The sequence below is a fragment of the Podarcis vaucheri genome (assembly GCF_965113315.1).
Source record: "Podarcis vaucheri genome assembly, chromosome: 2".
NCBI lineage: Eukaryota > Metazoa > Chordata > Lepidosauria > Squamata > Lacertidae > Podarcis > Podarcis vaucheri.
In genome coordinates, this window is record NC_138760.1 from 32696567 (window position 1) to 32714656 (window position 18090).

Sequence of the window (18090 nt, forward strand, 5' to 3'; positions counted from 1 at the left end):
AGGTGGCGGTGATTCTCTGCCAGGTTGTCAGACATAAAAAATCACAGGATTAGTTATAATACGGAGCTTGATGGATTTATGGGTGGCATCTTACAAGGGGCTGGGCCACAAGTGCGTAGGAAGGAGGCTCCTTTTGTAAGCCAGTACTACTTCAATCGAGTTGCCTGCAGAGGTCACAGAAGAATTCCTGCTCAAATCTATCCCGTGAGTTCCTGCCCCACCCCCCTTTTTGTGTTTTCTTTTCCCTTGGCTCTCCAAGGCAATTTTTCTCAAAGTATTAGGCAGGTCTCCATAAGGAAACATGGACTATTGCCAAGGCAGGCAAATGAATGGGCCAGGAAGCGCAGCGCAAGCCACGGCTTCCTGCTTGGTGCAATAGATTGTGTAATAGCCACCCTGCGTACTGCGTACTGCCCTTTAGAGAAATAAATTGCCACTTTGTGGAGGGGTATGTGCATGAATGATGGGGGCAGGGAAGGAGTAATTGGAGTGCCCCGATTGGCAGGGTTATTATGGGTATTTTAGATAGGCTGTAAGCCATCCAGAGTGGCTGGGGAAACCCAGCCAGTGGTTGGGGTATAAATAATAAAATTATTATTATATGGCACTGTGGGTTAAACCACAGAGCCTAGGACTTGCCGATCAGAAGGTCGGCGGTTCGAATCCCCGCGATGGGGTGAGCTCCCATTGCTCGTTCCCTGCTCCTGCCCACCTAGCAGCTTGAAAGCACATCAAAGTCCAAGTAGATAAATAGGTACCGCTCCGGTGGGAAGGTAAACGGCGTTTCCGTGCGCTGCTGTGGTTTGTCAGAAGCGGCTTTGTCATGCTGGCCACATGACCCGGAAGCTGTACGCCGGCTCCCTCGGCCAATAAAGCGAGATGAGCGCTGCAACCCCAGAGTCGGCCATGACTGGACCTAGTGGTCAGGGGTCCCTTTACCTTTACCTTTAAGGCCAAGCCTTACCTTTACCTTGGAGATGGTCAAGCCAGGTAAGGAGATGGGGCAACAGATGTCTCAAGGCTGTTGCCCTTCCTTGACCACTTCCTGTCCATCAAGGTTTGAGTTGCCATACCAGCTTGCCATCCCAACTGATGGTGCTGTTGCTTAATCATAGAATTGTAGAATTGGAAGAGACCCTCAGGGTCATTTATTCCAACCCCCTGCAATGCTGGAATCACATTATAAAACACCCTGATTATGGATGAGGAGGTTGACTTGGTGTGTATTACCGAGACATGGGTGGGTGAGCTGGGCCAAAAGGGCCTGGCCCAGCTGTGTCCCCATGGATCTGCAATACAGTGCCAGCTAGGGATGCCAGAAAATCCCAGTGGCAATGGAAACGGCTGCAGAAATTGCTACTGATGACATAGTCACTCATTGTTACTCCATGCGAATGTAAGCAGCATTTGTTGGCATCAGATCCTTCCCCCCAAAAGCTGTGAATATTATGTAATTGTTGTTGTTTAGTTGTTTAGTCGTGTCCGACTCTTCGTGACCCCATGGACCAGAGCCTGCCAGGCACTCCTGTCTTCCACTGCCTCCCACAGTTTGGTCAGACTCATGCTGGTAGCTTCGAGAACACTGTCCAACCATCTCGTCCTCTGTCGTCCCCTTCTCCTTGTGCCCTCCATCTTTCCCAACATCAGGGTCTTTTCCAGGGAGTCTTCTCTTCTCATGAGGTGGCCAAAGTACTGGAGCCTCAGCTTCAGGATCTGTCCTTCCAGTGAGCACTCAGGGCTGATTTCCTTCAGAATGGAGAGGTTTGATCTTCTTGCAGTCCTTGCAGAGCAGCACAGGGGTTGCTGGGCATCACAGTCTTTTCTCACACGGTGCCTCACAAAGTTGTCACAGCAGGCTGCTGAAGGTCCAAATGGCCCCATTTGGGTTTGGTCTATCTGGCACCCTAATTGGCTTTTCTGCATGGCTATCCAGATATGCAACGGAGCTGCAGAAGTATGCTTTTTTTCACCTCCTTTGCCGGCCCAGGGCAGCCACTCAAACCTGTGCTCTGTCAAATATGCGCCCCTGTCCTCTGGTCTGTTTCATTGCTTGCCATTCCCTGGAAAAGTAGAGAGATGCACAAGCTGTACAGTGCCCAAGAGAGTACTCAGGAGTGATGGAGTCCAAGGCTCATCCCATCTCTCAGTTCCATAGCGAGACCATCTGCCATGACAGTCAGAAACTCTGCCACAGCATTCAGGAATCCTTCTGATTCCATTCATCTCTGGGGACAGACCATCTGAATTCGTCCCCTACACCTGCAGGGGGGAACTACCACTGCCAAACCAATTCTCACCATGGAATGAACCATCCGTAGCCATGGGGATCTTAAGTCTATCAGCTGATCGTTTCTAACCCATTCTGCTTCAAAAACTGGGCCGAGAATGCAGCTTGCCAATGGTGTACTGAGATAGCCCTAGGTTGTCATGGCGGCCATGAAGTCCTGAGCTGAGCCAGATAAGGCAGCCATAGTGTGAATTTTCTCCAAAACCATCTCTGAGCTCACCTCCACCAGCTCAAGCAGAGGAGGTCATTGGGCAGTGGGGTGAGTAGTACAAAATCCCTGTATTGTTTCTTCGGCTCAACACCGGAAGCAAATCTCCAAATCCACCTGCCTAAGATATGGGTCTCCTGGTCAGAAAGTTGGAATTTCTATGAAGGGTGCCCCCCCCCCCCCGCCAATCATCCAACCTGTGTTGGAGTTAGGGATGTAACATGCTGTCAATTTCCTTGCTAACATGCATTCGTTAAAGAAAGGACATTCTCCATCTCGCTGCTGCTTGCATTTAGCATCACAAACCACAATTCAGTTCGTTTTGTTTTTTCACTGCTGAGTCTTTACATAATTAATATCATCATGTTTTCCTTTCGTATTGGCTCTAGAGGCAGACATGCCTTATCCCCTCAGGAGGCTAAAGAGATGCCCAGCAAAACTACCTGGGGCGGAGAGAGCTTCCATATGTCTGATGCTCAGGCAAGGGCAAGTACTGATGACTGAGCAAGCGTCTTACATTTTGGAGGAAAAGAAATTGCAGTTATAGTGCAAACCTAGATATGTCTGCTCAGAAGTCCCGTGGAATTCAATGGTACTTATTCCCAGTAAGTGTATAGGATTGCAGCCTTAAATATTTAACAGTTTTATTAATAAATCTTATTACAGTGGTACCTCGGGTTACAGACGCTTCAGGTTACAGACTCCACTAACCCAGAAATAGTACCTCAGGTTAAGAACTTTGCTTCAGGATGAGAACAGAAATCACACGGCGGCAGTGGGACGCCCCATTAGCTAAAGTGGTACCTCAGGTTAAGAACAGTTTCAGGTTAAGAACGGACCTCCAGAGCGAATTGAGTTCTTAACCTGAGGTACCACTGTACATACATACATACATACATACATACATACATACAGTATATCTCTCCTCTGTCTCAGACTACATATACATCCCTTCCTCTATCACAAACAACAATATCCACAGGAATTTTTCCGAGGGAGAAGGATTTTTCCAGGAAGGCATTTTTTTTCTTGTTGGTGGGGCCAAAGTAAAACACTGGGTAGGCTAATTTCTCACAACAAAATGAGAAGAATTGTATCTGTACATTTTTGCTTCACATTTCAGGTTCTAAGAATGCTAGAAACAGCATTTTGTTTTGTTAGAAATGAAAGCTGGGAAACTGGGAATTATCGTTCATCCTGGGGTCACCAAAAGCAGCCTTTACGGCACCTGAGCGCACCAGGTTGACAACCCCTGCTTTAACAGAGTTGCCAGATACACCATCAACTACAATAGCTAAAAGCAGGAATGTTCGCATACAGACTCAGCATAACATTGCCAAAAACTGGGAGCAAACAGCGAGGGGTGCCTGTATTGCTCATGCTCTGCTTTGAACACTTTTTCTGACACAGCTACTCTGATCTGGCACGGCAGATCTTTCATTCTGAAATCAATGCAGAATTGTGCTATTTTTTTATGACTGTTCTGTCCTTGAAGCAGAATTTCAGGTTTGCCGGCACAAATTTTCCCTCCAACTCTGAGCGTAGAACTGCAGGACTCCACGAAAATACTTTACAGAAAATACTTGGAAGTCAAACAGCTTAGTTCCCAAATGTTTTGGCTCCCGAACGTTGCAAACCCAGAAGTGACTGTTCCAGTTTGTGAACTATTTTTGGAAGCCGAGCGTCCGACGCGGCTTCTGCGACTTCCGATTTGCTGCAGGAGCTTCCTGCAGTCAATCAGAGGCTGCGCTTTGGCTTTCAAATGTTTTGGAAGTCGAATGGACTTCCGGAATGGATTTCTCTTGCAGAACCTCCAGAGTGTCCCATATTCTGATTGCTGCTCTAGCCTGCAATGCCCTAACACAATCTTGTGGCTTCTGTGGAAAATCTAAACGAAATCGTATCATCGGGGCATGTGAAGGGAAAAGACATCAGCATTTTATCTGGGCTAGCCCCAACCTGAGTCAGCCTAACTGCGTTCTCTAACCACTCCATCCCAGCCAAAATTTCTTGATAGCACAATTGTTAAGAGTTGGGGCCCACAGTCTCAAGACTTCCACCATGCACGTGAGTTCCGGCTGTTTCTCAAGTGTTGCTTGTTCTGCCGTCTGAGTTATAGCAAAGGTGGAATGGACGCACTCTGTGTGTGCTTCTCTTTTTGAATTCAGTAACTCTTTGTCCTCCGCAAACACGCTAAGGAATAGTCATCAGCGGAGCAATTGGGCTCCTGCGCACGTCTCCTGACATTTTTCTCCTTTTCGTTGAACGCGGAACTCTCCTGGCGTCAGACAGATGCCTGGCAAGGCCCAATGAAGAAACTCAATGAGGATTTTCCAACATAAATTAAAACAAATTGCATTTTTATATCGCAAATAAGGGCAGTTTTATAGTTTTTATTGCATAACAACCATTAATGAAGTGCAGTTTCAGGAGGCCTTAATTGCTCAGAGACTAAAGTTCAATTCATATCTTCAGCGCACACTAGAAAGATGCAATGTGTCATTGGTCACGTATCTGGCATATTAGAAATGTAAATAAATTTATGGTCACTATTAGGAAAATGGGAGAGAAGGGGCTCTATTTATCCCATCTATGTATGTAAAAAAAAGGGGGGGGTTAAACAGCGCAGGAATAAAAACTCTGAGGAGAAAAACAAAGAACCAGGAGGACTTTTATAATACCTGCACCCACTGAAAAGGGCCAAATATATGCTCAAGACTAACAGCACATAGACTTCATCTTAAGGAACTGACACCCTTGGGAGGGGTGTATTTAGATGGAATTTTAGGACAGTTAAGGCAGGAATAGTTGGTTTTTTTAACAAGCTCTGCTCCCATTTGGCAAACTGTCTTAAAAATCTGAAGTATGGAACAGTGACAGATTCTGGAAGATGTGGACAGTCTCTGGAATCCTCTCTTCTAGATAAACCAATGACTCAATATGAGATGTGTATCCCAGGATCCTTTGCAGAGCCAAACAGCTATCTGGGTCCAAACTCCCAGGCTGTCCATAGTTAGGCAGCACCCAGGAGTTTAACTGCAGCATCCTCAGTGACCTTGTAAAGCATCTCTTGAACTTAAGAACGTGCACTGTTGCAAGTGTTGGGGGCCTCCAGCCCATGGCAATATTTGACCCACCAGGCCTCCATTTGGCTCGCAATCCCATTTAAAAAAAAAAAACACGGCCACTTGCTCCATTCGTGATGTACTGTCAGTGGCGGAGCAAGCCGATCGGGCGCCTGGGGTGGCGTGCGTGCCCTGCACCCAGGGGCAGGGACAGCCGGGGCAGGATGCTCCATGGGGCCTCCGAGGAATCTGCCTGCCTCCTCCCACTCAGCCGCCCTACAGCTGAGGGGGAAGAAGAGTTTGGATTTGATATCCCGCTTTATCACTACCCGAAGGAGTCTCAAAGCGGCTAACATTCTCCTTTCCCTTCCCCCCCCACAACAAACACTCTGTGAGGTGAGTGGGGCTGAGAGACTTCAGAGAAGTGTGACTAGCTCAAGGTCACCCAGCAGCCGCATGTGGAGGAGCGGAGAAGCGAACCCGGTTCACCAGATTACGAGTCTACCACTCTTAACCACTACACTACACTGGCTCTCAATCTGGGCCACCGCGTCACTCCTAGGAGAGATCTGTGGCTTGGGCACACTGCAGGCCCTGCAATGAGTGGCGCCCGGCATTTTGTCACCCCCTCAGTGGTGACACCCAGGCCGACCCGCCCCCACCGCACACCCCTTCCTTTGCCCCTGTGTACTATGTGTTGTGGGGCCGGTAAAGAAGCAGCTGGATTTGCTGCTCATATGGCTGGTTTCTGCTGAAAGCAGGATTGAACTACCTGCTCGTCAGCCACCTCACAGGGAGTTTAAAGCTATTTGGTTCAAGTGTGCAAGAGAGCTCCCTATAGGAAACTCACACACAAACCCTGAATAAAGTGTGACTGAATTTGTTATGTACTGAAGTTCTCACCCTGGGCCAGCAGGGGGGATACTGTAGATAGTTGTCACTCAGGTCCACATATGCAAATAAGGAATTGAAAGTGATGTTCAGTGATTGGATAGTTACAGAAAGTTGTTACTGTTGCGTTGTAGTGGAGCTCTATATAAGCAGGCTGGCTGAACCCTTCAGTTCAGGTCTGTTCTGGCCTGTGAATAAACAAGAGCTGTTTGAAGAATCGCTGTGTCGTCTGATATGTTCACCCACAACTTAACAGAATTCCCCATGGATCAGCTAATGCACACCCCTGTGGAAAGCACAAATCTGCACTGATTTCAGAATGAAAGTCGATTTACAATGGAGTTCAATCCCCATTGGTCGCTATCTCCTCCCACCCCTGCTGCCCACCTTTGACAGGTAGGCAGGACCAACTGACTTTCAATCACCTGACCATATTATGACATCAGATGATTGACAGGTGAGTGTTCCCACCTAGTTTTCAAACTGGGCCATGGGGGGGGGGAGATAAACATCTCGCCCACCAGGCCAGAAAAAGATTCCCCACCCAAAAGCTATTAGATTGGAGCAAACCGTTTGTCTAATCCACATCCTATCAGTGGTCAGGCAGATGTTTCTGGGAAGCACCCAATATAGGCATGGAAGCAATAGCCCTTCCCTGTTGTGACTTTCCAGCATCTGCTTTGCAGAGATTTACTGCCTCAGAACACACAGGTTCCATCTAGCACTCGCAAATAGCTGCTCCTAATAAGCAAATGGTGCTTATAAACAAGTTGGGACCCAAGTACTTGAGGAGCCCCTCTCCCTGTTTCAGCCTGCCCATGTAATGAAGATCTTCTGAAAAGGCCCTACTCCAGGTCCTATTGCCAAGAAGCATGCATTCCCTGCTGGCGTGAGAAAGGGCCTTCTCTGTGGTGGTACCCTGTTAAGTAATCCACTCCCCCTGAACCAGTTCTTCATCCCAGCATTTGTGGGAGGTTAATACAATAGGGACGCGGGTGGAGCTGTGGGTTAAACCTCAGAGCCTAGGGCTTGCCGATCAGAAGGTCGGTGGTTCGAATCCCTGCAACAGAGTGAGCTCCCGTTGCTCAGTCCCTCCTCCTGCCAACCTAGCAGTTCTTAAGCACATCGAAGTGCAAGTAGATAAATAGGTACCGTTCCAGCAGGAAGGTAAACGGCGTTTCCGTGCACTGCTCTGGTTCGCCAGGAGCGGCTTAGTCATGCTGACCACATGACCCGGAAGCTGAACGCCGGCTCCCTCGGCCAGTAAAGCGAGATGAGCACCGCAACCCCAGAGTCATCCGTGACTGGGCCTAATGGTCATGGGTCCCTTTACCTTAATACAATCACATGGTGCCCAGGGTTGAACCACCTGCCCTGTGGTATTTAAAGGCTGCTTTGATATATAATTTATTGATAAGTGTCATTTATTGTCTCTGCTCTGCTCTGGCTTCACTATAGCTTGAGATTATGTTTGATGTTGGGATGAACTCTGGATCAGTTATGATGAGAGACAGGTTTAAAATATCTTAAATAAATAAATAAATAAAGTCCACTATAGCTTTTTGTTTAAAAGAACATGATCCTGCAACCCCCAAGCAATGTTAAAAGTCAGTCAGTCAGTCAGACAGACAGACGGACAGACAGATGATAGATAGATATAGAGATATACAGTGGTACCTCGGGTTACATACGCTTCAGGTTACACACTCCGCTAACCCTGAAATAGTGCTTCAGGTTAAGAACTTTGCTTCAGGATAAGAACAGAAATCGTGCTCCGGCTGCGCAGCAGCAGCAGGAGGCCCCAATTGCTAAAGTGGTGCTTCAGGTTAAGAACAGTTTCAGGTTAATAACGGACCTCCGGAACGAATTAAGTACTTAACCCGAAGTACCACTGTATACTTTTTCTGCAGCTTACAAAGCTGTATAAACCTATGTCATATCTCCTCCCATTAGACTGCGACCCATATTTCAAGAAGTAAAAATAGGGGCACAAAAGGTTTGGGGTTTTTTTGAGGGGGAGGGGAATTGCCCAACTCAAAAAGCTGTTGAGGAAAATTTTTCGAAATCCCCCCCCCAGCCAAATCGAAACGTATGGCATCCCTTTACCATCCTCCAGCCTTTCTCAACCCGTGGGTCCCCAGATGTTGTTGAACTACAACTCCCATCACCCCTAGATAGCAAGGCCTGAGCTCAAGGATGATGGGAGTTGTAGTCCAACAACATCAGGGGACCCACAGGTTGAGAACCGCTGCAACCCAAACTTGGTTTTTTGGACTACAATTCCCATCATCCCTGACCACTGGTCTTGCTAGCTAGGGAAGATGAGAGTTGTGGTCCAACAATAGCTGGAGACCCAAGTATGGGAAACCCTGCTGTAAACACCTAAGTGGAAGTAACTCACATTGAACTCACGTTTGGGCTTTTACTGCCAGTCTTATCTTTTTCTACGGCCGGCACAGGTGGTGCAGTCGCTTGGAAGCCTCAAGTGTCTTTTTGGCCAGCCTTTTGTTGGCGCGGGTGGCGCTGTGGGTTAAGCCACAGAGCCTAGGACTTGCCGATCAGAAGGCTGGCGGTTCAAATCCCCACGATGGGGTGAGCTCCTGTTGCTCGGTCCCTGCTCCTGCCAACCTAGCAGTTTGAAAGCACCTCAAAGTGCAAGTAGATAAATAGGGACCGCTCTGGGGGGAAGGTAAACGGAGTTTCCGTGCGCTGCTCTGGTTCGCCAGAAGCGGCTTAGTCATGCTGGCCACATGACCCGGAAGCTGTACGCAGTGGCGTAGCGTGGGTTGTCAGCACCCGGGGCAAGGCAAGTAATTTGCGCTCCCTAACCCGTGGATTTGCGCCCCCTAACCCTAACCCCCAGATGTTGCGCCCGGTGCGGCCGGCCCCCCCTGCACCCCCCACGCTACGCCACTGACTGTACGCCGGCTCCCTCGGCCAGTAAAGCGAGATGAGCGCTGCAACCCCAGAGTCCATCATGACTGGACCTAATGGTTGGTCAGGGGTCCCTTTACCTTTACCTTTCTTGGCTGAAGCTTGTATTAGCCACTCAGCCTGGGACAGCAGTGTGAACCCTCTCTCTCCTGCCCTGCATTCCACTCATTCCAGGACAAGCCAGCCCATGGTGTCAAAACAGACCGGCCTCCTCTCCCTGCTGCATGTTGGTAAATAATGCTAATTGCCTCCAGTTATCCTGAAATACCAAACATGTGGAGGTAGCCAGCGGGGCCAGCCTAGCATCAAAGCCAGATAAATTTGCACCAGTTTCTGCTCCCGGACAACTGCTGCCTCACACGGAGGCTGCATCTCCCACTTACGCATTTATTAAATCAGGCTCCAAACATGACAGGTCTAATACCCATAACAAAACACAAGGAGTGTGTTATACCCCCACAATGTACAGTTGTGCCCATTCCATCACGAACCGACCGTGTTCAGCTTCGTGCCCGGTACATTATGTCCAATACATTCAACATAATACATTAGATAGTTTATATTCAGCGCAATGCATTACATGCGACACTGTACAAGATGCCCCTTCAGATACAGCTTGTCCAATGAAGCATATGGAAATCATTCCTTTGGCCACATTTTCTGGGTGCTGACCATCAAATGGTAGCGCCCTTGAATTATGGGATCACTCTTTACTGCTTCCTGCAGAAAACGATTCCCATCTTCATCTCTGTGTCTGCCTCAGCCTCTCTTGTCTCTCATACATGGACACACCCAGGGAATCTGAACTAGGCTTGCCATGTCCTGAGCTTCCTATTACATTGGCCACGCAACGCATCACCGAAAAGAATCAAATAGACCACGAAAAAGGATGGCATACATATTTTTTTGCATAAAATCTGTAGTGGTCAATTTGTGCGGATAGATGCAAATTTAGAAATGATCGCTATTAGAGTTTAAAGAGAGACACAATAAGTCTCACTGTTGTAAACAAAGTCTGCCCTTTTCCCCTTATGGGGTATCCAAGAGCCCATATAGAGTCCTTACATGGGTTCCCTGTTGGTAGGAGAAAATAACAGAGGCCAACCAGAGAATATTGAGAAGCAAAGCAGCTAGTAAGCCTGATCTTTTATTATTACATCACCACAGCGGGGAAACCTGTGTGCTTTCACAGTCTGTGTGCTATCTATTGATAGGCCACTTTTTAAGGTCCTTGCTGCTCTCCCTTCTTAGGGTCCATTCCCTTTAAACCAGAATTGAGCCAAATGGGGCAGGGATGGGGAACCTGTGGCCCACTGGATGTTTGTTGGACTTCAGCTCCCATCAGTCCCAGCCAGCCTGCCCAATGAGCAGAGGTGATGGGAATCATAGTCCAACAAATGTCAAGAAGAAGAAGAGGAGGAGGAGGAGTTTGGATTTGATATCCTGCTTTATCACTACCCTAAGGAGGCACTGTGGGCAGTGGCGTAGCGTGGGGGGTGCCAGGGGTGCCGGCCGCACCGGGCGCAACATCTGGGGGGGCGCGAGTCCAGAGGGAAGGGACAAGTTCCTTCCTCCGCCGGGCTCCCCGCCGCCGCCACCAGCCTTGCGCCCTAGCGCGTGCGCGCCCCCCGCCGCCACTGCGGCTGCACTCCACTCACTGCTTGCAGGAGGAGCAGCCGCTGCAGCAGCGCCGACGCCGCCACCGACGCCTGGCCGGGCACGGGCAGCCTCCGCACCCCGCCGCCGCCGCCATCCCCTCGGCCCAGGCACAGGCGGCGGCTGCTGCTTCTGCTGACTGGGAGGGAGGAGAGCTCTGAGGGGCCTCGCCCTGCGCTCCCCAAAACCCTCCGAGAGGAAGCCGACGGGCGGGCGAGGGTCTCCCGGCAGAAGGGGGCGCCGCTGGCTCCGGCTCTCAGCGCAAGCCTCAGCCGCGGGGGGGGGGGCGAGGACGGAGCACGGCTGGAAGCCCCCGGACCCGGCAGGGAGGAGGAGAGGCGCTCGCCAAGCCCGGATCTGGAGCTCCACCTACAGCCCAAGGAGAGGAGGGGGCGGGGAGGCACCCGAGGGGAGGGGGCTTCGGCTGCCTCGGCCCGCGGGGGCTCCGCAAATAATAAATTTAATAAATTCCTGCTGAGCCTTTGGGGGGTGGTCCTTGGCTCCTTCGCTCGCCCCCAGCCCCAATGGCGTAGCGTGGGGGGGGTGCAGGGGGGCCGGGCGCAACATCTGGGGGGGGCGCGTTCGCACTTGAGTGCTAAAATCCACGGGTTAGGGGGCGCAAATTACTTGCCTTGCCCCGGGTGCTGACAACCCACACTACGCCACTGACTGTGGGTTAAACCACAGAGCCTAGGACTTGCCAATCAGAAGGTCGGTGGTTCGAATCCCCACGACGGGATGAGCTCCCATTGCTTGGTCCCTGCTCCTGCCAACCTAGCAGTTCGAAAGCACATCAAAGTGCAAGTAGATAAATAGGGACCGCTCTGGGGGGAAGGTAAACGGAGTTTCCATGTGCTGCTCTGGTTCGCCAGAAGCGGCTTAGTCATGCTGGCCACATGACCCGGAAGCTGTACGCCGGCTCCCTCGGCCAATAGAGTGAGATGAGCGCCGCAACCCCAGAGTCGGCCACAACTGGACCTAATGGTCGGGTCCCTTTACCCTTTACCTTTAAGGAGTCTCAAAGTGACTAACAATCTCCTTTTCCTTCCTCCCCCACAACAGGCTTCCAACCCCTGAAACAGAAGATGCCTTCTAACAGAGGACCATGCTGTGTAAAGTGGGGCACAGTGTCTCCTACTTCCTATGTTTTGCTGATAGCGCTGAGGCTGGGGATAACCTATTGGGTTCTCTCTCTCTCTCTCTCCTGACATCTAACTGGCGGGATCAGAGAGAAGCTTGCAGCACCCTGATGATACAATGCTGCTTCCCAGGAAAGCCAGTCTCCTACTTGAAGAACCATGCATGACCTACACCTGCAGTTCTACAGCATTTGGAAGACTTGCTTCTTAGGGTTGCTGACCCAGCGATGATCAGTGATCCCCTTTCAGTTTTGTGGATTTTATGAAGCATGAAACTTGAGGCAGTTTCATGGCGAGGGGTACACTACATTCCCCACAATGACAAATCTGGGAATGCAACTGCCCTGCAACTCTGGAACAATTTTGTGTTTTATTAAATAAAACCTTGATTTGTTTAAATGCTTTCTAGCATTAGTACCACTGCTCCTCAGGGTTTTCGAAAGAGCTTGGATCCTGGGATGTTTTTTTTTTAGGAATGGGGGGAGGTGATTAACCCTTTTAGGAAAGGAAAGAAGAACCCTCCCTTACTTTTCCCTGGAAGGAGTGACATGACAGCCTTCTGCCCTCTGTGCATGGAAATGTCAACATGAAGGGAAGCCAGAGACTTTGTCTCTCTGCAGAGATTCTCCCAGAAGGGGGGTAAGTCCTGTAATGTTTAACATCAAAACAAAGAGGCCCTTCTCTGAGCTGCTGAAATGGTAACTACAGGGCCCTGTTATCTCTTCTCTGCACAGAATACCAGCCTCAGCAAGGTTGGCTGCTCGGCTTGTTTAATTTTTAACCAACTTCTGATTGCAGCTTTGGGGGGGGGGGGAGAGAGAGGGGAGTTAAAAAACAACAACACAGGACTTAAAACTCCTTCCCCAAGACCGAAACTAATCTCCAGACTCTGATGCTTGTGTTGCTATTTGCCTCTTTTAAAAAAAACAACAATTAATTTTGTCTTATTTTCCAAAACGGGGACCTTGTGAAAACATTCCAGAAGTGCAGCCATCTCTGCCACAAGAGAAAAAAGACAGAAACGTCCTGCCCCTTTAGAAATGGGTTTATTTTTCGGCAAATTTGCGTAGAAGGGTAGGTCCTTGTGTGATAGGGCTTTGAGGCAGCTGTCTATTGGAAAAGCAAAACAAAACCCTAAATTGTTACTTACGTGAGTATGTTAAGCCATCAAAATGTATTCCAGATGAAAACTGCCCATTGCCCAGCGCTGAGGTTGGTCTTTAAAAGAGAAGAAAAGTAACAGCCAGATTGGAAAAGCAAAACAGAACAAAACAAACTCTGCTTCAAAACAATTCAAAATTCATTATGTGATGTTCTCCTGAAGCCTGACAGAAAATATGAAAACTTGTCTATTTCACATTCTTCCTGATTTGTTCACCCAAAGTGTACACAGAGGTTAGACTATGCTCGGTCTTTATTGAGCGTTTATTCTGACCTGCATGCATAGATGAGCATTCATCTGATTTGTCTGTTCAGTGGTTATACATCTTCCTGTTAATCATTTGGTCGCTCCTCACTTTTCAGTGCATTTCCCTCTCATTTTCCTATCTGCAAAAGTGCATTTTTTAAAAAGTGGATTTACTTTCTTTATTAAATTTGCATACCACTCAGGGTCTGCGTCGGTTCATATGGGGAGAAGTGGTCCTTGAGGTAGAACAGTGGTACCTCTGGTTACGAACTTAATTTGTTCTGGAGGTCCGTTCTTAACCTGAAACCATTCTTAACCCGAGGTACCACTTTAGCTAATGGGGCCTCCCGCTGCCGTGTGATTTCTGTTCTCATCCTGAGGTAAACTTCTTAACCTGAGGTACTACTTCCAGGTTAGCGGAGTCTGTAACCTGAAGTGTTTGTAACCTGAGGTGTTTGCAACCCGAGGCACCACTGTATGGTCCTGAGCCATTTAAGGCTTTATAGGTAAAAACCAGCACTTTGAACTGATACCAGAAACTGATTGGCAGCCAATGCGGTCAGGCCAGGGTTGGTGTTATATGCTCAAACCGTCTTGCCCCGGTGAGCAACATGGCTGCCAAATTCTGCAGCAGCTGAAGGTTCCAAACTGTCTCCGAAGGCAGCCCAATGTCACGGCAACAGCCCCGTCATCCCCATTCATTGGGCAAATTTAAAGTTCTGCTATTCACTTGTCAGGGACTGGGCAGAGGAGGAATGGTGGAGACCACCTGCCCAGCCTGACCCTTCCAGAGAAGAAGTAGACAGTCCAGAATTACAACAGGGGTTTGAGGGAGATCACAGCTCAGAGGAAGATGAGGTGAAAAGTTGGGAAATAATGGGAGAGGAGGAGGAGGCAGAGCTGGAGCAGCTGGCTGACACGTTATCGCTAGAAACCATTATCCAGACTCACCATCTCCCAGAACCTGGCGAGCCTTAAAAGTAGGAGAGCAAAGGGCTTAGAAGCAAAGGCCCCTCAGTGCCACCTGTAGAAGGGATGACGAATAAGGAAGTGGGAGAGAAGGAGAGGGGAGATTTACTCTGGGCAATACCATTACAGTGGTACCTCAGGTTACATACGCTTCAGGTTACAGACTCGGCTAACCCAGAAATAGTGCTTCAGGTTAAGAACTTTGCTTCAGGATGAGAACAGAAATCGTGCTCCAGTGGCGCAGCAGCAGCAGGAGGCCCCATTAGCTAAAGTGGTGCTTCAGGTTAAGAACAGTTTCAGGTTAAGAACGGACCTCCAGAAAGAATTAAGTTCGTAACCAGAGGTACCACGTATTCCATGCATTCTAAGTGGCAGCATTTCCAAGCCTCTCTCTGTGAATATTGAATAAAAAGCAGTTGGTAAGAACTTTTCCTGGTCTTATCCATTCCGTGACTGTGGGGTTTGGATCCACTGCCGCCTGACATCACTTTAGAAGCAACCTAAGTAAGGCTAATTGGGGGTGTGTGTGTTAACTTGTTGCCCATTGTTTTCTTTATGGGACACCCTTCAGGTAAGGAGCGGACGTCCCAGAGTAGCTGTCTGTTCCCCCCAACCTCCAAATGCACAGCCAGTGTTTCAGACCACAGCTGCTTGTTCCTCTGGACCACCTCTGCTTCTGGCTAGCTTACTCATTCTACACACCGACTATTCTTACGCACAATTAAAAATGGGGATAGGTATGAATGCCAAAGGCATAAATCAAGTTGCTGCTCTTTTTTAAGGTAATTGCTTGACATGTGTTGATATAGCACTGCTATATATAAAAATGTAACCACAACAAACACTGGGGTAAAATACGCACACCCTGATCTAGCCCTAGCCAGGAAGTAGTCATGCAGGACATTTGATGCCTCCAGGCCTAGATGTCCATCGGAAGAGACATCCAGCCACTTGGGGGGGGCATGGCGAACACGACAATACAGATGGGGATTTGCATCTAATTGCGGAAAAGGAAGCCTTTAAACTTGGCTGAGGAACTTCCTCTCTCCCCACCGAAATCGGAAAGATCACCCCTGGCTTGTGGTGTTAGGTTGCCTTTCATTTTTAATTGCTGCTCTCCACTTGTGAGACATAATGTTGAGAAGCGGCTTATAAATTTCTTAAATTCACACAAGCAAGGATGGGCAGAGATACAATGTCCACACTTCTGGTTGTGTGCGTTTGATTTAGGCCTGCAGTTTGTGATCCACCACGTGAGAAGCAACATAGAAAGCTGACATACCAGGTTAAGACCTGTTTCTCCATCTAGCCTGTTATCATCACTTCTGTGGTCTTGGGTGATTTCCTATCTCTTCCTATGTGGTCTTTTTTAAACTGGAGATGCCAGGGATTGGATGTGGTGATCTACCAATGGTAGATGATCTACCAATGAGCCATGCTCTCCCCTTGTTTCCATGCATAGATCTTATTATATCAGAACCATGGGTGGGAGATGCAGATGGAGGATAAAAGGAGAAAATGTATACAGTGGTACCTCAGGTTAAGAACTTAATTCGTTCTGGAGGTCCGTTCCTAACCTGAAACTGTTCTTAACCTGAGGTACCACTTTAGCTAATGAGGTACCTGAGGTACCACTTTAGCCCACTGCCGCCACACGATTTCTGTCCTCATCCTGAAGCAAAGTTCTTAACCCGAGGTAATATTTCTGGGTTAGCGGAGTCTGTAACCTGAAGCGTATGTAACCTGAAGCATTTGTAACCTGAAGCATCTGTAACCCGAGGTACCACTGTACTCCTGCTTCCTCTATCTCTTCCTCCTCCTTCATCACCATCAAGAGTGTGAGTAACCTACAGGAACCATGGTAGTTTGTGCAGGTATATACACTCATATCTATACAGTATATGAAATTATATAGAGCTGCCATATGTTCGGAATTTCCCGGACATATCCAAGGCTCGTCTGTCAGAAACGTCTGGGCAGAATTTCCAAAAATCAGTAAAAATGTCTGGGGAAACCCGGGTGTATGACAACCCATGTCATAAGTGTTGTTGTTTTTTGGTGAATGTCCCCCCAAAAAGCTCAAAAACCTCAATAGGTAAAGGTAAAGGGACCCCTGACCATTAGGTCCAGTTGTGACCGACTCTGGGGTTGCGGTGCTCATCTCGCTTTATTGGCCGAGGGAGCTGGTGTACAGCTTCCAGGTCGTGTGGCCAGCATGACTAAGCTACTTCTGGCGAACCAGAGCAGCGCACGGAAACGCCTTTTACCTTCCCGCCAGAGCGGTACCTATTTATCTACTTGCACTTTGACGTGCTTTCGAACTGCTAGGTTGGCAGGAGCAGGGACTGAGCAACGGGAGCTCACCCCGTCATGGGGATTTGAACCGCTGACCTTCTGATCGGCAAGCCCTAGGCTCTGTGGTTTAACCCACAGCGCCACCTGCATCCCCCCCCCAAAAAAAAAGATCAACAACTTTTGTTTCCAGATTTTCACTTTTTGAAACATAGCAATCCTAAATTATGGCTGTGTACACTTTGTAAAGCACCCACCCCAAGAATCCTACAGAATCCTACAGTTCCCAGAATTCTTTTGGGGGAGGGGGTGCTTGAAAATGCGCTTTAAATGCATGGCATGTGCACAGCTGCGGCTCCAAATATTCTGTGGCCCTCTCCAAACAATCTGTCGCAGCATGGTGTGACCAAGAAACAAGACAGACGCAGACCTGCTTCTCAGTAAGTCACACGGGGAAGGGAAAAGTTTAGCTTCCATCCCACATACCCTAACATCCTCCTACATGAAAGGGTGCCATTCACTCTTGTGTAGGAAAGCAAAGCTTTGGGGAGGGGAGGGCAAGACTTGACTGCCTCTCCCCATGACCAGTGCAGAGGCTACTGCAGAAGAAGGCAGTGCACCCAAAAACACACTGTATCTCACCGGGGTGCTATACGCAATCCTACTCTTCTAACATGTGGCCCCACCCTCATTTCTCACCACCTGTTTCTCCTTTAGGTAAAAGACTCTGTTCAGACTGCTTTTTATTATTTGGGTCGACTCCAGCTTGCATATTCAGGCCCACAGCAGGGGCCCATGGAGATACAGACCCCAAGCCTCTCTCTTTCCAGACCCAACTGAACATCATACACCCTCTCTAACAGAAGGCATGCTATCGCCTTCTATTGGAGAGTTTCTCTGCCAGAAACACGGAAGTGTTCCTGTGCCGTTCCTGTGCTGGTACCGGGTAGAAAACCTAGCAAGAGATCTGGCTGGTGTGTAACCCTGAGGTAGCCATTCGACTGCAGTGATGTCTCGGCTTCTCAGGGCTCAAAAGATTTTGATCCCTAGAAGAATCTCCTCTCTCACATACATACAGCTAGCACATCGCTTGCTATTCTGACAGCCTGTAGGGAGGAATGGAGGAGCAAAGGTCTCCCTGACATTGTGCTTGTGACATCATCCAGAAACCTAGGAATCTGCTTCCTACTAGGTCATTGGTCCATCTGTGTCCACTCACTGACAGCAGCTCTCCAGGGTTC

The 18090-nt window shown here is 48.8% G+C and overlaps 1 long non-coding RNA gene across 1 annotated transcript in view; it reads left to right on the forward strand.

The window, feature by feature from the left end:
* LOC309526707 overlaps window positions 1–13394 on the forward strand; it is a 74250-nt gene extending 60856 nt beyond the window's left edge. Inside the window, exon 3 of the long non-coding RNA XR_014216865.1 lies at window positions 12104–13394. This is a non-coding gene — a long non-coding RNA (uncharacterized lncRNA). The remainder of the gene's footprint in view (window positions 1–12103) is intronic.
* Window positions 13395–18090: the final 4696 nt, after the last annotated feature.